General features: G+C 52.0%; 1 protein-coding gene across 1 annotated transcript in view; it reads left to right on the forward strand.

Annotated features, from left to right (window-relative positions):
• The window catches only part of LOC140904149 (uncharacterized), a 671145-nt gene that overhangs the window by 152309 nt on the left and 494222 nt on the right, over positions 1 to 24614 (forward strand). The window lies entirely within an intron of this gene.

Below are 24614 nucleotides of genomic sequence, written 5' to 3' on the forward strand. Positions count from 1 at the left end.
CTAACGCATTCCCATCTTTCACCACCCTCCTAGTGAAAGTTTTTCCTAATATCCAACCTAAACCTCCCCCACTGCAACTTGAGACCAGTACTCCTTGTTCTGTCATCTGCTACCACTGAGAACAGTCTAGATCCATACTCTTTGGAACCCCCTTTCAGGTAGTTGAAAGCAGCTATCAAATCCCCCCTCATTCTTCTCTTCTGCAGACTAAACAATCCCAGTTCCCTCAGCCTCTCCTCATAAGTCATGTGTCCCTTAATCATTTTTGTTGCCCTCCGCTGGACTTTTTCCAATTTTTCCACATCCTTCTTGTAGTGTGGGGCCCAAAACTGGAGACAGTACTCCAGATGAGGCCTCACCAATGTTGAATAGAGGGGAACGATCACGTACCTCGATCTGCTCGCTATGCCCCTACATATACATCCCAAAATGCCATTGGTCTTCTTGGCAACAAGGGCACACTGTTGACTCATATCCAGCTTCTCGTCCACTGTAACCCCTAGGTCCCTTTCTGCAGAACTGCTGCCAAGCCATTTGGTCTCTGGTCTGTAGCGGTGCCTGGGATTCTTCCATCCTAAGTGCAGGACTCTGCATTTGTCCTTGTTGAACCTCATCTGGAGCCAAAAGTGGGCATTACTCTGCTGCCTGTCAGGGTAAGAAGGGTGACAGGGAAGATTTCAGAAGGGCTCTAGTTCCTTTCACATCGTGATTTGCCCTGGCCCTTTCCCTGCACAAGATGTTTCTGACTCGCATGCTGGGAAAACATTCCATCACTTTATCACAGCCCAGACCCAACCCCTCCCCCCAGCACTAAATCCACGTTTTTTAGTTTTAAAACCCTGAGGGCAACTCCCCTAACTGTGGGGACCAGGCAGAGGCAGGGACAGGACAAAGTCTGCCCAGTGCTGGTTCAGTAAATGGAATGAAGTTTGCTGGTGGTATTAAGCTGGAAGGCATTGTCAATAGAGACAAATAGTGGACCATTAAATGGGGCTCACTTCCACTTTATGTATTACATTCCTCAGCCTCATGCTTCACAGCCAGACAGGAGGTCAGACCAGATGATCCAATGGTCCCTTCTGGCCTTAGACTTTATGACTCTAAGACTGGATGCGGGCAGGTTTGGGAGCTTGTGACCTTCCCACCCACAACTTATTTCTCCTTCATTTTCTGTCTTCTCTTTCACCCTCTCCCCTCCCTCTGCCTGGGAGACTTAGTGACCAACGATCCCTAGGTTCCTTTGCTCTCCTGCAATCACTGACAGCACTAAATGCAGGTTTAGATCCAAACTTTCTGCCTCGTCCCCATCTCTGCTAACCACCGAAGGGGTTTCAGTCTCTACAGCTGCAAACTGCCTAATTTCACAACTGAAATAAGTATCACTTATTGGAAGTCAAATTGTTTGTGACCCCCAAACATTTACTAAAAAAGTAAGAATAAAACATGTGTCCATGCTGAGTCTCTATATAACTTGTATATTTCAAGAGGCTGACAGAGAATACTTGACCACAATGAACAAGGGAGTGCAGGAGTGAGATTTTCTTTGCTTTAGATCAAAATGAAACGCTCAACATCTCACAGCCTCCTGCCTACCTTTCCTGAGCCCCCAGAGGTTACAAACTACCAGCTGAGAAACACCAGCCTAGATCATTATTTTGTAACATCATTGACTACGAATGGGAAGAGTGTTATACTGTATCTGGACAAAACATGAATGAGCCAAGTGCTATGGCATATATGGACCAACCTTGGGAACTGTTAATTCCAATAACACCAATATTTTGAATTCTCTGCCTGACTTCACTGTAAAAAGAATATGAAAGTTCATAAGATCTTACAATACCCTATAGCAACAAGTTGATGAAAAGTAGGTTACATTATTTTCAGCAATGAATGCGATGCACAGGTGCAAGAAGACCAAATACCGAAAATTAAATTAGTCCAAACAAAAGGGGGCTAATGATGTCGTTCAGGGACAGTACTAAGCTCATGCTTGGTGAACAAGAAAATGTGGGAACAAAATTACCTATGTCAAATTTGGCCTTAGGGACATGGATTTAATTAGTAAACAAAATAATAAATTGTGTCATCCACGTTTATTTCTTTTGGGACTTTTTTAAAAATGGGGGAGAGGGAAGAAAGAAAATCATCTCTCAACTTGGCAAGATTGTATCTCATCACAATTCATCCAGTGTTCCTCAACCCAAGTCAGAAGAAGCAACCTAAACTGAGAGGCTTTGTTTTGATTATGTTTTAACTTGTATTTCCTCTTTTTCCCCCGATGATCCAGGATACTTAATTTTCACTTTTTAAATTTTGAGCATAGTTATATCCTGTTCCTTTCTCACAAAGGCTGTAAGGGCTTGTCAGTTAAAATATGTTCCAACGAGACCCATTGCTCCAGTGAGTAGTGACTTTCTTAAAGTCTCTAAGTGCTTGTAAGTTAAATTATTTTCTAAAAGGACCCCTCAAAAGAGCAGCATTAGTAATGAAACTTACTCTGTTCCCCACAGTCCACTGCCTCTGTGCCTTTACTCTCTGGTGCATCGCCTTTCAGTAATAATTCTAGCTCTGCTGAAGATGTTCCCCAGAAATTAATTATCCCAGGGATGAACAGGAATGTATTGGGGAAAAATTAAGATTCTATCTTAAATGTATAAAATCATTCCAGGAAATATACATTCTTTTAAGGCATAATTTCAGCATAAGAAATGCTTAGAGCAAACATTTCATAAAAAAACCTATTCGTACTTGAAGTACAAGTTATGCAAAAAAGTGACTGAACTGCTGTTTTAACAAAATTATCCACTAATCGCGGTTTTATTAAAGTGTAAAAATCAACTACAACCTGTCCCAAGAGTGAAAAGTGCACTAAAATAGTAAGTTAAAAATGTAAATACATTACCCATTTTAAAAAGTCACAACAAATACAAAAAGTCTTTTTTTAAAGCACAAAAAAGCTAAAAACCTCTAACTATACGAACAACTTTCAAATACATATGCTCAGCCTCTGTGTTTTTTAAAAAAAGTACCAAGCAGACATTGGAAACAGGAAAAATTGTCAAAATCTCAGTGGTCTTAAAATAAAAAAGAGCTTTAAAATCAGATGGTGTAAACTTAATTAAAAAAACCATTCTTGCAGTATTACTGCAATTAAAATGTCAAAATAAAATTACTAAAATTAATTTAGGCTGTAAAAAATTCAATAATTAAAAAAAGCAAAAGCAAAAAAAGAGTAGTTAAAAAAACCTGTAAAAAACTTTAAATGCTTATGTGACGTTCATGAGCTAAAATATTTAAGAGACAAGTCAGTTGAAAATACAGTGGTGCAGGAACAAAGTAACATCGCTTCACATTGTTCCACAGCTTCCAAGAGCCGGAGGCTGCAATCCCCTGTCGCTAACATGGTTATTGCTCTGAAATCTCCCCCGGCCCATCAACGAGAGACACGTACCTGTGTCGCTCCCCAGCATCTCTAGGGGAAGGAGAGGACGGGAGAGGTGAGAATTCAGGCTCTCGCATTCCTGGGGAGGTTCCCATTGGTTATTAATGGAACCGCTGTTAACTAGAGGATGGTGACACAGACTGAGGCCGATAACGCAGCCGCTGCAGACAGAGCCAGCCCCACAGGGCTACTCCCATGGGGAAGGGCGACCCGCTGAGCTGGTGCTGCAAGATGGAGCCCAGGATCAGTGACATCACTAGAGTCTCCGACTCCTCCCCAGGGCCAGGGTCGCTCTAACCAGAGGAGACGCCACCCCCAGACTCCAACTCACCTTTGAATCCCAGCAGCACCTCCTGCAGGTGGGCGCTTTTCAGAGAGAAATCGCTGAGTCTCTTCTCCAGCTCCACAAACCCTGGCTCCGGCTTCCAAAAAGTCCCATCCTCCCTGCTAGGGAAAGGAGGGGTGAGAAATAGGCCTGATCCCCAGACCCTGAGCCCAGCAACCCCCAAACTCCAGGAAACCTGGATCTGAGCTTTGTAGCCCGAGATGGTCATTGTCACGGTGAGTCACCTGCCCTCAACCCTGTGCTCTCCAGAGAGATGGGAAGTGGGGAGACACTAGAGCAAGGAATGGAGACATTGTTCAGGAGCTTTCTCCGGGACGCTCTGGTTCTGTGGGGTGCTGAGCCACCTCCCATGCTGGTTTACTGCAGTAAGAAGGGGCACCAGCACTGGGATTATGTGGAACAGGAGGAGACACAGACCAAAGTGTGGGCAGGTCCTACATTCTGGCAGTGGCCACAGACAGAGCCCAGGTCTTCAGCGGGGAATGAAACTGGGTCCTTTAATGCCAAAACCCCTGAGCCCTTCAGCTGAAGCAGTAACCCTGTGGTGTCCAGCTCATTTGGCAGAGAGGGCCATATTGCACTGTCCATTATGGTCAGTGGCCCAGGGCATCAGTTTAGGCCTCCATGACTTGCTCCATTCACAGCAGAACACCCACTGCTCTCCATGACACACCCACATACAAAAAATAAGGGGAAAATCTGCCCTTCGTGTAGGAAATATAATTTTAGTTCTTAGTATTTTCCTAAGTCTTTGTCTGTCACACTCAGTATCACTCAGGAGGAAAACAGCCCCCTTCCCAGACACCCCTGTAGGGCCCCTGCTAGTTCTTCCCTTTCTTTCCCACCCTCCTTTCTCCATTTCTTTCTTGCTTCCTTGTCCTTGTGTCTCTCTTCTGTCCTTCCCTCCCTTCCTTCCCTCCGCTATTCCAGTGATTCTCAAACTTTTGTACTGGTGACCCCTTTCACATAGCAAGCCTTTGAGTGCGACCCGTTATAAATTAAAAACACTTTTAAATATATTTAACACCATTATAAATGCTGGAGGCAAAGTGGAGTTTGGGGCGGAGGCTGAGAGCTCACGACCACCCATGTAATAACCTGAGAGGTCCCGACCCCCAGTTTGAGAACTATTGTCCTATTCCCACCAAGCAGAGGCTTCACTCCCGCCCCATCCCACCTGCTCAGGTGATCAGCCAGGGAACGTTGAATGTTGACATCAAAGTGTCGTCACTTCAGTTGACACTCCGATGACATTAACAGGGGACAGGAGAGTTCACACTCTCTGAGCTACGGCTTCGGGCAGCCCCAGGAAGGCAACACTGTCTCCGTTTCCACTGGGGAGATGCTGAGGGCCAGGAACTCACTTTAAAAAATGTGAAAGCTGAATTTCTGCACCCTCTGAATACGTGATGGCCACATCGGTTCAGGAGAGAGGCCAGGTCGGTCCCATCGGCCCTGTGTCTAGCAGCCCTGCTGTGACCTCTTTAGCGATCAGACTGTGAACGGCTCTTCTCCTACCTGAGTCAGCCACTAGGGGAGACAGAATCACATGCTCCAAGAGCAGGGGGAAGCTTCCTATTCAGTGCAGTTATCAAACCTAATGGCCCATAAGGAAGAGCAAAATGGAGCCAAGGATATACGTGCTCCCAGCTCCCTAAAGAGGGAGAGAAAGAGAAGGCAGTTGGGGGGTTGTCCCTGGGTGGGGAGGCCTCCTGCTCTGCAGGGGTCAACACTGACGCCTTGGGTAGTAGGGGAATTTCAGGTTGACATTCCCAGGGCAGCTGCCACGCCCTACCAGGGACTTTCCCCTTTGCAGTCCCAGCAATCCCTGCTGGCAGGTCGCCACTGTGGAAACCTTCTCCCCAGGCACTTTACAGGCAGAAGATATTTCTCTGCACTGAGAGTCAAATTACTACCAGTGCTGAGAGACTCAGAAGGCTCCTGGCCCCATTAAACCCATTAATCTGGTAGCAGGGGAGCCTTAGGCCTGGCTCGGGATCTCAGCATGGTGCGGGCGGGGATTTCACCCTACAAGTGCAAATGCAGACAGAGAGAAGGTCTTGGGGCTGCAGCATCCAGGACTCCCAGGATCCATCCCTGGTGCCGCTGCCAGACTCACTATGTGACCTTGACCAGGGCTCTGCCCCTCCCTCTCTCTCACTTTCCCCATTTGTCCCATAGGGATAATGCCCCTGACCCCACTTTGTAAAGTGCTTTGGGGTCTAAGGCTGAGGAGCTCCTATAGGAACGCTGCGTATGATCATTGCGATGACAGTCTGACCTGCAGGGGTTGGCTCAGTGGCTGCTGCCCCTTCTCTCCTCCCCTCTCACTTAGCAGGGAAATCTCCCAGGACAGTGTGCAGATGCCCTCATCCCTTCTCTGGACAATGGCTCTCTCTAGTTCTTCCAGCTGGGACAGCAGCCGCTGCTCCTGCTCCTCCAGAAACCCTCGCAACTCCTGCCACTCCCAGACCATCTCCTGCCTCTCGGCTGTCATCTGTTTCTGCAACAGGGAGAGGGTGGCTCGGTAACAGGGGAACATAGAACATAAGAACAGACATACTGGGTCAGACCAATGGTCCATCTAGCCGAGTATCCTCTCTTCTGAAGTGGCCAATGCCAGGTGACTCAGAGGCAATAAACAGAACAGGTCATCATCAAGTGATCCATCCCGTCGCCCATTCCGAGCTTCTGGCAAACAGAGGCTAAGGACACCATCCCTGCCCATCCTGGCTAATAGCCACCGATGGATCTATCGTCCATGAACTTATCTAGTTCTTTTTTGAACCCTGTTAGTGTCTTGGCCGTCAACATCCTCTGGCAAGGAGTTCCAGAGGTTGATTGTGTGTTGTGTGAAAAAATACTTCCTTTTCTTTGTTTTAAACTTGCTGCCTATTCATTTCACTGGGTGATCCCTAGTACGTGTGTTATAGGAAGGAGAAAAGAACACTTCCTTATTTACTTTCGCCACACAATTCATGATTTTATAGACCTCCTCCATACCCCCCCTTCGTCGTCTCTTTTCCAAGCTGAACAGTCTCAGGCTTTGTCTACACTGGCACTTCTCTCCTGCCAACAAACAGCAGTTACACTGCACGCCTTTTAGCAGCACGGCTGGAGCGGCATAGCCGTGTCACTAAAACTGCATAGTGTAGCCATAGCCTCAGTCTTATTAATCTCTCCTCATACGGAAGCTGTTCCGTACCCTTCATCATTTTGTTGCTCTTTTCTGAACCTTTTCCAATTCCAATATATTTTTGATGAGATGGGGCGACCACATCTGCACACAGTATTCAAGGTGTGGACGTACCATGGACTTATACAGAGGCAATATGATATTTTCGGTCTTATTATCGCTCCCTTTCTCAATGATTCCCAACATTCCGTTCACATTTTTGACCGACGCTGCACGCTGAGTGGATGTTTCCAGGGAACTATCCACAATGACTCCAAGATCTCTTTCTTGAGTGGTAACTGCTAATTTAGACCCCATCATTTTCGGTGTATTTGATATGACCTTTTCCAATGTGCGTTACTTTGCATTTATCAACATTGAAATTCATCTGCTTGGTAACTGGGGAAAATCATAAATGCGCCTCAGGGCGGGTGACAAAGTTATTTACCAGAACACAAGATCTCTTGCGGTGAGTGATGGGAAGTTCATTTATCCCAGGAAGAGAGGAGGGATAAGGGCCGGGGAGAGCTGTACATCACCAACAGGAGGGAGACTTCCCCCCAGAACTTCATCAACTTGCACTGAGCCAAATCCTACATCCCTGCAGCCCACATTTCATCTCCTTCCTCCCCAACCCTCCTAGGAGCTAGAAAGGCTCCCCAGTCACTGTGACACGCAGACAGCCCGTGGGCAGGGGCTCTGGGCTCACACAGACTGACTCTCTCCGGCCCAGCAGCCTCCCGCACCCTAAGGGCATCATGTCACCCCCGTGTCGGACCCTGCCCTCTCCCTGGGCTCCAGTGGGGACGGTTCCCTGGCTGAGGCTGGCAGGCCGGGCCCTGCATTCACCGTCACTCAGGGCCCCGGGATCCCAGGCAAACCTGGGCCCTGGGCACCTACCAGCAGCTCCTCGCTTTGCTGCTGCTCCTCAGCTTTGGCTGCTTCTCTCTCTTTTCCCAGAGGGGCCCGATGCTCTCGTGGGGGCTCCTGGAAGATGGGGAGAGAGGGTTAGAAACCGCTGCAAACGGCCTCCCAGTTGTCCGATTTCAGGGCCCGTCCTGCCCTGCAGAGTCAGGGGGACTCAGACTGAGAGGAGACGGTGAAACAGGGAGCGGCTTTTCCAGAGAAAAGGCCACGGCAGGGCCCCAGGCTGCCGTAACCGGGGTGCAGCCCAACCCCCAGCTCCCCACGTCCCCAGGGCCTCACTCACATCCGAAGCAGCCAACTTCAGACAGTCCCCCACTTTCCCCAGCTCCAAGCCCCAATGCTCCCGCAGGGCCAGATCTGAACATGGAGCCCCCCAAGCATCCCTCAATCGCCAGCTCTGAGCCCCCCTGTAAATCGACTGGCCCCAAACTCCCAGCTCAAAGCCACCCCACCATCCCCAGCACCAGACACTCCTCCCACCCCACAGCTCTGGCTCTGACCCCCCACTCCTGTTCTCCTCCCTTCTCCCCCAGTAGCCCCCATCCCCTCCTGGGCTCCCAGCCCCTCCTGCAGCTCCCGGCCCAGCCGCTGCCGGGCTCCGCCCCACCAGCCCTGCAGCAGGGGCTGCTCTGCCCCAGCCGGCCCGGGACACTTGCCCCCCGCAACCCCGGCCAGCCCCTCTCCGGCCGCGGGGAGCTCGGGACCCAGGCAGGGGGCGAACCAGGCAGCCAGGCTCGGCCCCTGCCCGCAGGAGCGTGTCGGCCCCATGCGTGTCTCCGCCCCCCGCGGCCCACCCGGGCCCTGCCCCGCTCCGCGCTGCCCCCGGCCCCACCGCGCTGCCTCCCGGCCCCGGCCATGGCCCCGCTGCAAACACACAAAGGTTCCCCGGGCTGGGGGGGCAGGAAGGGGCGGCTCCTCCCCGGGCCTGGCCCGGCCCCACCGGGCCCCTCGCAGGGTGTTTGTGACACTGGGGGAATCGGGGAACCCCTCCTCAGCCTGGGGCAGGAGACTGGCTGGATCTTACCCCCAGAAAAGCAAGGGGAAGGGGCTGTTTTTGCTGAATCGTTAGACGAAGGAGAGCCCGGCTGGGAGTGCAGCGCTCGCATTTCAGTTCAGCTTTGGCGACTTGGCGCAAGACGTGTAGAATCCCCTTCCTAGAAAGCGCCTAAATCCCATGGGCGCAGCTCTCCAGTGCACCGCTTGTGAGCTGCACTGTGAAGACTTCCTGTAGGAAACATCCCACATGAAGCAGAGTGGCGCAGCGGGAGCGTGCTGGGCCCATAACCCAGAGGTCGATGGATCGAAACCATCCTCTGCTAGCTTGGTTTTATTACATTCAGCCTGCCTGTCTTTCTTCCTCCTGGGAAACAGGAACCAATTCTCTCCCCCTTTACCCTTCCACAGCGGTTAAAGGAAGGAATAAAGCCCCAGCAGCTCCCCATCGCACAGAGTCCCCTCCCGTAAGGAGAGAGATGTGCAATGACTGGCTCTGGCTCAGGGTTGTCAGGTTTATAGAACTTTTGGTGGTGCCCAGAACAAGTCCTGCCCGCCCCCCACCCGCCTAAGGCTCTGGGAGGGAGTTTGGGTGCAGGAGGGGGTGCAAGCTCTGGGAGGGAGTTTGGGTGCTGGGTGTGGGCTCTGGGCTGGGGCAGGGATGCAGGACGGGGTGCGGGCTCTGGGAGGGAGTGTGGGTGCATGAGGTGCAAGCTCTGGGCTGGGGCAGGGGGCTGGGGGGCAGAGGGCAGACCCTGGGATGGAGTTTGTGTGCAGGCTCTGGGCTGGGGCTGGGACAGGGTGTTGGGGTGCGGGGGGGGCGGGGTTGGCAGGCTCTGGGAGGGAATTTGGGTGCATGAGGTGCGGGCTCTGGGCTGGGGCAGGGGGTTGGGGGGCGGACCCTGGGAGGGAGTTTGGGTGCAGGCTCTGGGCTGGGGCAAGGGGTTGGGGGGCAGGGGGAGGCGGTGGCGGGCTCTGGGAGGGAGTTTGGGTGTGGGCGGGGTGGGGGATCTGGCCTGGGGCAGAGGATTGGGGTGTGGCACTTATCTTGGGCAGCTCCTGAAAGTGACCTGCACCCCCATCTGGCATCAGCTCCTGGGTGGGGCGGGCAGGGGGGTCTCCGGGCACCACTACCCACAGACACCACCCCTGCCGCAGTTCCAATGGCAGCGTTGGTGCCCAGGGTGTGGGCAGCGTGTGAGAGACACCCCCCCGCAGGGGCTGCAGGGACATGCCAGACACTCCTGTGGCTGGTGCGGAGCGAGGACGGGCAGGAAGCCGCTTTCGCCCCGCTGCGCTGCTGGTAGTGGCGGCGGGGGGCCCCCGGGCCCTTTTAAATCACCCAGGGCCAGCTCCTCAGGTGGCCCTGGGGACAGCCACACCAGCCGCTGCTGGAACGGCCCTGGGCAGCTGGCTCCGGGGACTGCCTAAGCGGCGGACAATGTGGCTGTCCCCAGGGACCAACTGAGCAGCGGTCCTGGGGGTGGAAGGTGCAGCCACAACTCAGTGGCTCCTGGCAGCTGTCCCAGGGCAGCCAGAGCTGCAGTGGGCCCCCAGGGATTCCCCCCCAGCAATGGCCAGAGTGACAGTGGGCGCCTGGGGCTTCCCCCTCCCCAGCGGCACAGTGGGCCCCCCGGGGCTTTCCCCCCACAGCAGCTGTTGCTGGGGGCCCTCCACCTTCCCCCCCACCAAGATTCAAACAGGGGTAATTATGGTATAGGTTGGAGGTCATGATTTTTTGTTTCTTGCCCATGACCTGTCCATGACTTTTACTAAAAATACCCAGGATTAAATCGTAGCCTTAACTATGATTCCAGTCACATAATTTCTTTTGCAGCAGGGTCTTTTTTCCTGGAAGAGCAGGATGGCATTTCCTGGACAGAGGCATCTTGATTCATATTCTGCAAGCCATCTGCAAGATTCAAACTTTATTCTTGGGGGAATTCGGTGCCAATGCACACGCGCAGAATTCATGTCCCCCACAGATTTCTTTGCTTCCCTGCAGAAAAATGACTTTCTGATGGCGAAGCAAAGGGAGGACACAAGAGTGGTCATGCACCGCTCCTGAACAGTTCTGGGGAGTCGTTTTGGGCAGAGAGGTGCAGCCTCACCACCGAGTCTGTGTCCCAGAAGGGGAGAGGGGGCTACAGGGTGATATACCACCCTTGTGCATCCAGTAGCCTGTGCTCCTCACTGCCATGCTGGAGCCTCCACATTTATTTATTGACAAATTAAATGTTCTGAATTTTAAAATATTGTGTGCAGGGACATAAGCGCCGACTCCATGGGTGCTCAGGGGCTGGAGCACCCATGGGGAAAAATTAGTGGGTACTCTGCACCCACCAGCAGCCAAGCTCCCCGCCTTGCCCCACCTTACCTCCGCCTCTGCCTCCTCCCCTGAGGGCACTGCATCCCCGCTCCTCTGCCTACCTCCCAGTGATTGCCACTGCCGAACAGCTGTAACAAGCTCTGGGAGGGAGCGGGGAGGAGCGGGAATGTGGTGCGCTCAGGAGAGGAGGCAGGGAAGAGGCGGGGCTGGGGCAGGGATTTGGGGAAGGAGTCGGAATAGGGGCGGGCAGGGGGTGGAGTTGGGGAGGGGGCTTTGGGGAAGGGGTTGGAATGAGAGTGGGAGGGGGAGGGCAGGGGTGGAGTCAGGGCAGGGCTGCGGGCAGCGGGGGGTCGAGCATCCACCAGTGCCAGTAGAAAACAGCGCCTATGCTCAGGGAACCTCTTTGGGTTGTCACTGCTTGGTTAACCACTCAGCCATCACACCGATGCATAGAGAGAGAGTGTCAAGCCCTACTGCGATGTGGGGATGGGGTACGGGGTCGGGTCATACACATTCAGATTGCATGCTCCCCCAGTTACAAACCGCTGCTGAGTTCCCATTTAGGACATTAGCCTTTGCTGACAAGTTTCAGAGTAACAGCCGTGTTAGTCTGTATTCGCAAAAAGAAAAGGAATACTTGTGGCACCTTAGAGACTAACCAATTTATTTGAGCATGAGCTTTCGTGAGCTACAGCTCACTTCATCGGATGCATACCGTGGAAACTGCAGCAGACATTATATACACACAGAGATCATGAAACAATACCTCCTCCCACCCCACTGTCCTGCTGGTAATAGCTTATCTAAAGTGATCATCAAGTTGGGCCATTTCCAGCACAAATCCAGGTTTTCTCACCCTCCATCCCCCCACACACAAACTCACTCTCCTGCTGGTAATAGCCCATCCAAAGTGACAACTCTCTTCACAATGTGTATGATAATCAAGGTGGGCCATGTCCAGCACAAATCCAGGTTTTCTCACCCCCCTCCACCCCCATACACACACAAACTCACTCTCCTGCTGGTAATAGCTCATCCAAAGTGACCACTCTCCCTACAATGTGCATGGTAATCAAGGTGGGCCATTTCCAGCACAAATCCAGGCTTTCTCACTCCCCCCCCCGCAACCTGAAGCAAATACTCACCAACAACCACATACCACACAATAGAACCACTAACCCAGGAACCTATCCTTGCAACAAAGCCCGTTGCCAACTGTGCCCACATATCTATTCAGGGGACACCATCACAGGGCCTAATAACATTAGCCACACTATCAGAGGCCCGTTCACCTGCACATCCACCAATGTGATATGTGCCAGCAATGCCCCTCTGCCATGTACATTGGTCAAACTGGACAGTCTCTACGTAAAAGAATAAATGGACACAAATCAGATGTCAAGAATTATAACATTCATAAACCAGTCGGAGAACACTTCAATCTCTCTGGTCACGCAATCACAGACATGAAGGTCGCTATCTTAAAACAAAAAAACTTCAAATCCAGACTCCAGCGAGAAACTGCTGAATTGGAATTCATTTGCAAATTGGATACTATTAATTTAGGCTTAAATAGAGACTGGGAGTGGCTAAGTCATTATGCAAGGTAGCCTATTTCCCCTTGTTTTTTCCTACCCCCCCCCAGACGTTCTGGTTAAACTTGGATTTAAACTTGGAGAGTGGTCAGTTTGGATGAGCTATTGCCAGCAGGAGAGTGAGTTTGTGTGTGTTTGTGTGTCCCCGGGAAAAAAAAGGGAGGGTGTGAGAAAGCCTGGATTTGTGCTGGAAATGACACACCTTGATTATCATGCACGTTGTAGGGAGAGTGTTTCAGAGTAACAGCCATGTTAGTCTGCATTTGCAAAAGGAAAAGGAGTACTTGTGGCACCTTAGAGACTAACCAATTTATTTGAGCATGAGCTTTTGTGAGCTACAGCTCACTTCATCGGATGAAGGGAGAGTGGTCACTTTGGATGAGCTATTACCAGCAGGAGAGTGAGTTTGTGTGTGCATGGGGGTGGGGGGGTGAGAAAACCTGGATTTGTGCTGGAAATGGCCCACCTTGATTATCATGCACATTGTAGGGAGAGTGGTCACTTTGGATAAGCTATTACCAGCAGGAGAGTGAGTTTGTGTGTGTGGTTTTTGGAGCGGGGTGAGGGGGTGAGAGAACCTGGATTTGTGCAGGAAATGGCCCACCTTGATTATCATACACATTGTGAAGAGAGTTGTCACTTTGGATGGGCTATTACCAGCAGGAGAGTGAGTTTGTGTGTGGGGGGATGGAGGGTGAGAAAACCTGGATTTGTGCTGGAAATGGCCCAACTTGATGATCACTTTAGATAAGCTATTACCAGCAGGACAGTGGGGTGGGAGGAGGTATTGTTTCATGATCTCTGTGTATATATAATGTCTGCTGCAGTTTCCACGGTATGCATCCGATGAAGTGAGCTGTAGCTCACGAAAGCTCATGCTCAAATAAATTGATTAGTCTCTAAGGTGCCACAAGTACTCCTTTTGTTTTTGCTGACAAGGTTTCTCTGTGTTCTTTTTTTTATCTCACGCTGCTAGTTAGAAGGATCTGTATTGATTTTTTTTTCAAAAATATACACCCCCTAAACCTGCTTTTAGCAATCAGCATCATTTAGTGTCACCTTATTTTTGCCTGTTCCAGTACAAAAGAAGAGGCTTTTATGGTTTTCCTGACTCGGAGAATGAAAATGAACATGCGTCAGTCCGCACTGCTGTAGATCGTTATCGAGAGGAACCCGTCATTGGCATTGGCAGTGTAGACATCGCCTCCGACTCGGTGCTTGCCAGTGGGGAGTGTCGCCTCTAGAGATACCCAGGGCTGGTGTGGAATCGTCCCAGGCTCCTGGGTCGGGGCTCAAGCAGGTTCTGTGTGGTGTTGTTGAAAAGGAACCCCTAGATATTGAACCCGGGCCGTGTCGGTGCCGACTCCAACTGGCAGAAGGGTTGCAAAAAGAAGCAGGGGGGAGGGGAGGCGCACCAATGCATTTATGCAATTATTCAGTGAGGCAGGGGCCTGGCAGGAAGATAATACCTGTGCAAGTGTCTTTGGCAGAGAGGGGGATTTGTGAGGTCCTCGGCACTGGAGGTACAGGCCAGGGATGGGGCAGCAAATGGAGCGGGGCAGATTTGGGAGTTGGGAACCCCTCTCCCCAGTTATTTCAGGCTTTTTTCAGTGTCCCTCTCTCCCCTTTCCCTGTGTAACCCAAAAAGTTTCTCAAACTTTTTGAATTGGTGACTCCGTTCACAAAGCAAGGCACCCAGTGAGACCCCCCCGCCCCACTTATAAATTCAAAACACATTTTTTATATTTAACGTTATTTTAAATGCTTAATGTATACCCTAAAAAGAAAAGGAGGACTTGTGGCACCTTAGAGACTAACCAATTTATTTGAGCATGAGCTTTCGTGAGCTACAGCTCCCTTCATCGGATGCATGCTGTGGAAAATACAGAAGATGTTTTTATACACACAAACCATGAAAAAATGGGTGATTATCACTACAAAAGGTTTTCTCACCCCCCAGCCCACTCTCCTGCTGGTAATAGCTTATGTAAAGTGATCACTCTCCTTACAATGTGTATGATGATCAAGGTGGGCCATTTCCAGCACAAATCCAGGTTTTCTGGAGAGTGGTCACTTTAGATAAGCTATTACCAACAGGAGAGTGGGTTTGTTGGGGGCCCAGCTCAGCAGAGCCCGGGGCTGTCCGGGGAGTGGGCGGGGGGCGAGTCCCCAGCCCCGGCGGGCGCGGCACGGGCACAGGAAGGGGCTGGGGCCGCCGGGAGCGGTGGGTGCCGGGAGGAAGGAGGCAGGAGTTGGGGAGAACAAAGAGCCGAGGGCGCCGGGGCCCGCGGGGGCAGCTCCTGGGAGCCCGGGCGCTGCTGCTCCCCTGGGAGCCGGGGGCTGAGCGGCCGCTGCCGCTTCCCCAGCGGGCTCGGGGTGGGGGGCCCGGCCTTAGCCCCCGCGGGCCCGGCCGGGGGCGCCTCCTCCGGCGAGAGACCCCTGGGCGCTGCTGGCGGCGGCTGCTGAGCGGAGACTCCAGGTGAGAGAGACCCTGGGGCCGGGCGGGTCCCGGGCTCTGCGCAGCGCCCGGCCCCCACCCCGCGCCCTGGGTGTCCGGGGGCCCGGAGCTGCTGCCCTCGTCAAGGCCGGAAGGTAGCCTTCTCCCAGCCAGCCTGGCCGCTGCCCCAGCCCTCTGCTGTGCCCTGATCCCCCTGCTGCAGGAGAGTGCTGCCCTGGGGACAGTGTCAGGGGGAATCCCCCCGCAAGGGGCTCCTTTGGTCCTGGTCTTTTCCAGTGTTTAATTCACCCTCTGTTGCTGGGAGGGTTTGAAAATGTCTTGGTGGGTTTAGTCCTGGTTGGGGGTGGGGAGCTGGGAGCGGGGGACGGAGGACAGGAGCAAGGTCCGTGCTGCATTATGGGGGCTTTTTGATCATGCTCCCAGCCAGTAGCGTAGCGAAGGGGGGAGCAGGACAGCAGCCGCTCCCCCACCGAGCACAAGTGGCACCTTTAAAATTTCTTGGCACCTTTGGAATTTTTACCCACCTGGCAGCGCTCCGGGTCTTCGGTGGCGAGTCAGGCGGCGCTAGGGGTCTTCAGCGGCTCTTCGGCATCGGGGTCCTTCCCTCGCTCTGGTCTTCGGCGGCATTTCAGTGGCGAGGGGGGCGTCCTTCTGTGCCGCCGAAGACCGGAGCAAGTGAAGAACCCGACGCCGAAGTGCCTCTGAAGACCCAGAGCGCTGCCTGGTGAGTACAAGCGGGTGGCGTCTTTTTTATCTTCACTCCCCCTATTTTCTCCACCTGGCTATGCCACTGTTCCCAGCATGGCAAAATTTACAATCTCTGCCTGCAGGGGAAGAGCCTGGGGGAAGCGTGATGTGAAATGAAGTAAAGCCTGTTCTGAAACCTCCACAACTCCCCTTCTCACCCGGCCAGGCTGCAGAATGACGCCCACGTCTCGCTCCAGCTCATCCCGTCCTCCCATGGGACAGGGGAGAGAAATGGCTGCTGTGAAGCCAGCTCAGGTAGGGGTTATTGGGGGGGTTCCTGGTGGGTTCCTGCGAGAGGGAGAGGGGCAGTAAATGCTGAAGAAGTGGCAACTTCTGGAGAATGAGGTCTGCAGGGGGCAGGGAATACTCTGGGTGAAGGGAATACCCTGGGTGACGACAGAGTGTGACAAACCTGCTGGGATTTGTTTAACGTCGACCTAGATCCTCAGAACAAATGCTTGGGTTTTGGGGAAGAAAATTCCCTAATTTGTGAAACAGGAAACAGACAAACCAACCCCCTTGGCAGAGCATGGAAAACTGACCAGACTTGCAGTGTGGACCCCTCAACCTACTAGCCAGAGGCTGGTGTGACATGGAAAGGGGGCACCCACCAGGGAGGTGTAGGGAAGATGCCCCAGCCACTCACATCCAGCTGCTGGAAGTGAGGAAGGTTTTGGGATTCCTACCATGGGGCTGTGCCTGGAGCGTACTGGGGCCTCCATTTCCTGTATCAGTCTGTGGCTAGTAGGTGCATATTGGAACTGCTGGCAGAGACAAGGGGCTCTCTCTTCGTCCCCTCACCCTGATGCCTCCTGGCTGCTCTCAGCAGTGTGGAGATAGGACTATGCTGACTGCCTCTCTCTCAGAGCTTCCATTTGATTGGCTCCTCTCCCCCAAGAATGGTGGGGCTGTGAGTGGGGCAACAGGTACTGAGTGTGGGACTCTTGCTCTTTCAGGGGCCGGTGACCTTCGAGGAGGTGGCTGTGTATTTCACCAGGGAAGAGGGGGCTCTGCTGGACCCTGCTCAGAGAGCCCTCTGCAGAGACATCATGCAGGAGAACTATGAGAATGTGACCTCGCTGGGTAAGAATTCCCGTCCCCTCCGTTCTTTGAGGGGAAATGCAGAGTTAAGGTTCACGCCACCCCCACGATGCCACCTCTACTCTGCCCTATTTCAGCATCACCCCGACATGCCAATGACACACCCACTAGCCCTCTCCCCTCCCCTGTTACAGAACGTTCTGGGAACAGAGCAGTACAGCAGAAAGTCTAACAACTTCTCTTTGCTAAGATAATCATAGAATATCAGGGTTGGAAGGGAACACAGGAGGTCACCTAATCCAACCCCCTGCTCAAAGCAGGACCAATCCCCAACTAAATCATCCCAGCCAGGGCTTTGTCAAGCCTGACCTTAAAAACTTCTAAGGAAGGAGATTCCACCACCTCCCTAGGCAACGCATTCCAGTGCTTCACCACCCTCCTAGTGAAAAAGTTTTTCCTAATGTCCAACCTAAACCTCCCCCACTGCAACTTGAGACCATTACTCCTTGTTCTGTCATCTGCTACCACTGAGAACAGTCTAGATCCATCCTCTTTCGAACCCCCTTTCAGGTAGTTGAAAGCAGCTATCAAATCCCCCCTCATTCTTCTCTTCTGCAGACTAAACAATCCGAGTTCCCTCAGCCTCTCCTCATAAGTCATGTGTTCCAGTCCTCTAATCATTTTTGTTGCCCTCTGCTGGATGCTTTCCAATTTTTTCACATCCTTCTTGTAGCTTGGGGCCCAGAACTGGACACAGTACTGCAGATGAGGTCTCACCAATGTCAAATAGAGGGGAACGATCACGCCTCTCAATCTGCTGGCAATGCCCCTACTTATACAAGCCAAAATGCTGTTAGCCTTCTTGGTAACAAGGGCACACTGTATCCACTCATATCCAGCTTCTCATCCACTGTAACTCCTAGGTCCTTTTCTGCAGAACTGCTGCCTAGCCATTCTTTCCCTAGTCTGTACCAGTGCATGGGATTCTTCTGTCCTAAGTGCAGGATGCTGCACTTGTCCTTGTTGAACCTCCTCAGATTTCTTTTGTCCCAATCCTCTAATTTGTCTAGGTCCCTCTGTATCCTATCCCTAGCCTCCAGTGGTATCTACCTCTCCTCCATAGAATCATAGAATCATAGAATATCAGGGTTGGAAGGTGTTAGCCGACGGCCAAGGATGTTTGGTGAGGTGCCAGCTATGCCCGTTTATACCATCCGTGACTTTAACTGCTAGGACGCACTGTCCCTTCGCGGCGGGCAGCCCGGGCTAGGCTGATGGATGCCCCAAGGTCCTAACCACCCGTGACTTTAACTGCTAGAGCTCAGAGCTCCTTCGCAGCGGGCAGTCAATACTGACTGACAGGTGCCCCAATGGCAGCACTAAGAGCCTCTCCACACCCGTGACTTTAACTGCTAGAGCTCAGAGCTCCTTCGCAGCGGGCAGCCAGGATTGACTGACAGGTGCCCCAAGTGTTTGCCCCGTGGAGGCGGCACAACTCAACGCTAGGCTCTTAGTACTCTCACCTAATGGCCAGGCTTTAGAGCCAAAACAGCTGAGGTTCTTTAATTGTATTGGCTGCTTTACAGTAAACCAGAGAAAACAAGTCAGGCTTATGCATAAATGGTTACCAAAATTTATTAAGCTAGATTCTAATCATGTGGTTACAAAATTGCTAGTGCCTACTTATTTAAATGTAGAGATGTTACACACACAAACAAGTTACAAAACTGAAGCCACAATCCCAAAAAAAGAAAACAAAGTATAGAGCTCTATTTCAAAATATGTGTACACTAAAGATAGGAGATCAGGTGTGGGTGCTTCTTACCCTCCTTGCATCTCTCGATTCCAGCGGTGCCAAGCCAGGATCGGTCACTCAATTCCGCGGAAAGACGAATAAGGGACAAGGCGTAGGGACCCTCTTAGCTGCAGAAGCCTTGGGAGGCTGTCACTTATCTGACCAGCAGATAGATAGTGAAAAGCACTCAAAAATCATGGTGCTGTAGGTCCCCTACTTATACCTCTGTACTCCTTTATTCTCTTTCTCCTTTCTTATGCCAAATTGAGGCTGGTCTGTCAGGGTGACGCCAGCTTTCGCAAGAGTAGTTTACACTTGCAAAGGAGAGAAACAATAAGTTTCGACTACTGGACATTTCTTTTATCAGGGTAAATATTTTCCCACCTAGGATGTTGGTGTGTGTGCATCACGCTATTTAGTTGGGGCTAAGAGCCATGTCTGTCAGAGGGCCTCTGCCTGCTGTGAGCTTAATCGTTGTATCTGTTCTCAGAGGCACATTGTAGCAGCACACCTGTGCTTTCACAGCTTCAAAGGCTGTGCTGGAATATATGTTAAGTGCCCTGTTCCTGCTTCCTCCTGTGTTTCCAGCAATGCTGGTCTGAGGGGGGGGGCGGCTGTCTGGCTACAGAAGGGACCCCAGAAGGTCATCTAGTCCAACCCCCTGCTCAAAGCAGGACCAATTCCCAGTTAAATCATCCCAGCCAGGGCTTTGTCAAGCCTGACCTTAAAAACCTCTAAGGAAGGAGATTCTACCACCTCCCTAGGTAACGCATTCCAGTGTTTCACCACCCTCTTAGTGAAAAAGTTTTTCCTAATATCCAATCTAAACCTCCCCCACTGCAACTTGAGACCATTACTCCTCGTTCTGTCATCTGCTACCATTGAGAACAGTCTAGAGCCATCCTCTTTGGAACCCCCTTTCAGGTAGTTGAAAGCAGCTATCAAATCCCCCCTCATTCTTCTCTTCTGCAGGCTAAACAATCCCAGCTCCCTCAGCCTCTCCTCATAACTCATGTGTTCCAGTCCCCTAATCATTTTTGTTGCCCTTCGCTGGACTCTCTCCAATTTATCCACATCCTTCTTGAAGTGTGGGGCCCAAAACTGGACACAGTACTCCAGATGAGGCCTCACCAATGTCGAATAGAGGGGAACGATCACGTCCCTCGATCTGCTGGCTATGCCCCTACTTATACATCCCAAAATGCCATTGGCCTTCTTGGCAACAAGGGCACACTGCTGACTCATATCCAGCTTCTCGTCCACTGTCACCCCTAGGTCCTTTTCCGCAGAACTGCTGCCTAGCCATTCGGTCCCTAGTCTGTAGCTGTGCATTGGGTTCTTCCGTCCTAAGTGCAGGACCCTGCACTTATCCTTATTGAACCTCATCAGATTTCTTTTGGCCCAATCCTCCAATTTGTCTAGGTCCTTCTGTATCCTATCCCTCCCCTCCAGCGTATCTACCACTCCTCCCAGTTTAGTATCATCTGCAAATTTGCTGAGAGTGCAATCCACACCATCCTCCAGATCATTTATGAAGATATTGAACAAAACCGGCCCCAGGACCGACCCTTGGGGCACTCCACTTGATACCGGCTGCCAACTAGACATGGAGCCATTGATCACTACCCGTTGAGCCCGACAATCTAGCCAGCTTTCTATCCACCTTATAGTGCATTCATCCAGCCCATACTTCCTTAACTTGCTGACAAGAATACTGTGGGAGACCGTGTCAAAAGCTTTGCTAAAGTCAAGGAACAATACATCCACTGCTTTCCCTTCATCCACAGAACCAGTAATCTCATCATAAAAGGCGATTAGATTTGTCAGGCATGACCTTCCCTTGGTGAATCCATGCTGGCTGTTCCTGATCACTTTCCTCTCCTCTACGTGCTTCAGAATTGATTCCTTGACGACCTGCTCCATGATTTTTCCAGGGACTGAGGTGAGGCTGACTGGCCTGCAGTTCCCCAGATCCTCTCTTTTCCCTTTTTTAAAGATGGGCACTACACTAGCCTTTTTCCAGTTTCAGCAGCTGTTACTGTACACGCTCAGTGTGAGCCACAGCGGGGTTTCCCGGGCTGAGGTCGGGGCTGCAGCAGCTGGAGGGGCAGGGCCGGGAGAACAAAGCCCAGAGCTTGGGGGCGGGGCAGCTCCTGGGGGCAGGGCCTGGCACAGACTGGGGGTGGGGCAGCTCCTGGCAGTGGGGCTCTGGCACAGACCAGACGCTGCTGCTGCCTCTGTGTGATCCGGGAGCCTGGGCTGAGCAGCTGCTGCTCCCCGGCGTCTGTGCTGGGGGGGCAGGGGGGGGGCGCTGTCATTAACCCCTTCATGCCCAGCCAGCGGGGGCTTTCTCCAGCTGTGACCAGCCCCCTGGGCAGCCCCAGGCTCTACCTGCACCAGGCCCTGGGCTGGAGCCCCCCGGTGAGTAGGAGACCCCAGATGGGGAAGTGTTGGGGATGGACAGGAAAGTGACTCTCTGCCCCAGGGAATCTGGGAGAAGCCTCGGAGCTGCCTCAGCCCCAGTGGAGCTGCAGCCAGGATCTGCCCCCAGCACCACTGGGATTCACGGGGGACCAGAGACTGGGGCCTGGCAAGGTCCCCTGTGGTGTGGAGGGTGGTGGGTGTGTCTGGTAGGGAGGGGAGAAGCTGGAGTTCTGGGGGGGAAGGTCACTGGGATGCCAGGGAGGAAGAGGTTTGAACTGTCTCTGTGCAGCCAGGAAATTCCCGTGGGAGAAGTGGTGGGCGGGGGAAGGGGGGAGGTGACTTAATTGGATCCTGTCCCTGTTTGTGCCACAACTTCCCTGGACACTCAGTTACAGAAGTCGCAATTCTTCAACAAAAAAACTTCAAAAACAGGCTCCAGCGAGAAACTGCAGAACTGGAATTAATTTGCAAGCTGGAATTAGGCTTGAATAAAGACTGGGAGTGGATGAGTCATTACACAAACTAAAAACTATTTTCCCATGCTAAGTTTTCTCCCTACTGTTATTCACACCTTTTTGTCAACTGTCTGAAATGGGCCATCCTGATTATCACTACAAAAGTTTTTTTTCTCCTGCTGATAATACCTTAATTGATTACTCTCATTAGAGTTGGAACGGCAACCCTCTCCTGCTGGAGTGTGGCTGCCATTGTTTCAGTGTCAGATGGAATCGTCGAAAGTGATTCCTTTGGTTCTGCTTTTTTTTCTAGTATTGTGTTCAGACTTTGTCATGGGGCAGGGGGAGGGAAAAGGGAGTTTAAAAATGTCTCTGTGGGCTTAGCCTGGTAGGAGTGGCCAGGTCTACAAGGTAATAAAGAGATCAAGCATTTTCCCAGCATGGCAGAATCTAGGGTGTCTGTCTGCAGGGAAAGGGCCTGGGGCAATCGTGATGTGAAATGAACTAAAGCCTGTTCTGAAACCCCCACAACTGCCCTTCTCACCCACACAGGCTGCAGAATGATGTCCATGTTTCCCCCAGCTCATCCCAGCCTCCCGTGGGACAGGGGAGAGAAATGGCTGCAAAGGAGCCAGTTCAGGTAGGGATTATCAGGGGGTTGCTGGTGGGTTCCTGCAGGAGGGAGAGGGACAGCAAATACACCGGAGGTGGGAAGGTTTGTACAGTCTGGTTTAGAGGTTGGAGTGGGGCAGGAAATGCACAGGGTGGAGAAAGGGAGGAGGACAGAGGGTGGCAAACCTGCCAGGGCTAGTTTAATAAGTGGCCTAGATTCTAGGAACAGACCCATGAGATTTGGAGGTGGAAATGCCCTCATTTGTGAAATAGAAAATAACCCACGTACATGGAGCTAGGAAAACTGATCAGACTCCCAGTGCTGGAGCCTGACCCGACTAACCAGTGGCTGCTGTGAGATATGAAGGGGGCACCGACCAGTCAGGTTTGGGGAGTTTCCTCTCCCTTTATATCCAGTTCCTCACAATGAGCAGGGTGTTCGGCTTCCTACCAAGGAGCTCTCCCTGGACCCTGCTAGGGACTCCATCTCCTTATCAGTCTGTGACTAGTAGGTGTGTGATGGATCTGCTAGGAGAGAGGAGGGACTCTCTCTTCGTCCCCTCACCCTGGTGTTTCCTGGATGCTCTGAGCGGGGTGGGGATGGGACTCTGTTGACTGGAATGCATCCAGAGCTCCCATTTGATTGGCTCCTCTCCCCCACGAATAGTGAGACTGTGAGTGGGGCAGCAGGTCCTGAGTGTTGGATTCTTGCTCTTTCAGGGGCTGGTGACCTTCGAGGAGGTGGCTGTGTATTTCACCAGGGAAGAGTGGGCTCTGCTGGACCCCACTCAGAGAGCCCTCTGCAGAGACGTCATGCAGGAGAACTATGAGAATGTGACCTCGCTGGGTAAGGGTTCCTGTCCCCTCGGTTCTTGGAAGGGGAACTGAAGAGATGAGGTTCACACCACCCCCACAATGCCACCTCTGCTCTGTCCTGTTTCAGCATCACCCCAACATGCCAGTGACACACATACGACCAGCGACCCTCCCCTGCTGCAGAACACTTTGGGAGCAGAGCACAGGAGCAGTATCGCACAGTGTCAAATATCTCCTGTTTACACAAGTAGAACCAGGGGTTAGGTCCCGCATAACCAGCAGAAGCTTCCTGCCCCTGGCCTTATCTCAAACCCTGAGCCTACTCCACCCAGACCAGAATGTGCTTGGGGTGTAAGAAGCAGGCTGCTGGAGTCAGAGCTGCTGGTCCAGGGTTACTTATCACACAGACACTCGGGGCGTCCTTGAATGCTGGCTGGGGGTATCCAGACAAGGGAGCTCCAGCTGCAGAACATTGAATCTCACCCAGGATTACAGATGACACAACTCCTCACTGATCTGGATTGCCCTGCAGCAAGCGAAAATTGCCTATGTTGGTAGTGACATTTCTTGAGACATGGAAAGTCTTGCTCCCCCATCTCCATGTGTAATAGCCATAATCTCTCTTCTCTGCAGGCTCCTTGGATTTTTGAGTCCCTCATTCCTGAAGTCACATGACCCTGATTCTTATTTTTCACATTCTGCTTTTCCAGACTATTTAGAGTCTGTTTCTCCTCAATTATAGCTTCTAATTTCCCAGTGTTCTCCATACCCAGGGATTTTTAGACCCTGCCTGGCGGGTCTGTGTTCTGGGAACTGGTTGGTGTCTGGAGTCCCCTGGCTGGAGGCTCTGGGAGCTGATCCTCACCACACTCCTTCTCACTTGTTAGCTGGTGATGGAATCCTGGCTCCAAGTACTGCCCGGCATTCCCCAGCCATGCCCATTCTCCGTGATAACTTTCTATTCACTTATCAATCACTGTGAGATGAAATCACAGATTTTACTTTTCTCCTCTCATGAATACTGCATTAACTTCCAGTTCTTCCAGTTCCAGTTCCAGGATGTGGAAAAAGCTAATGTACTCAATGCTTTTTTTGCCTCTGTTTTCAACTAACAAGGTCAGCTCCCAGACTGCTGCGCTGGGCATCACAAAATGCGGAAGAGATGGCCAGCCCTCTGTGGAGATAGAGGCGGTTAGGGACTATTTAGAAAAGCTGGACGTGCACAAGTCCATGGGGCCGGACGAGTTGCATCCGAGAGTGCTGAAGGAATTGGCGGCTGTGATTGCAGAGCCACTGGCCATTATCTTTGAAAACTCGTGGCGAACCGGGGAAGTCCCGGATGACTGGAAAAAGGCTAATGTAGTGCCAATCTTTAAAAAAGGGAAGAAGGAGGATCCTGGGAACTACAGGCCAGTCAGCCTCACCTCAGTCCCTGGAAAAATCATGGAGCAGGTCC

The sequence above is a fragment of the Lepidochelys kempii genome, chromosome 28 (assembly GCF_965140265.1).
Source record: "Lepidochelys kempii isolate rLepKem1 chromosome 28, rLepKem1.hap2, whole genome shotgun sequence".
NCBI lineage: Eukaryota > Metazoa > Chordata > Testudines > Cheloniidae > Lepidochelys > Lepidochelys kempii.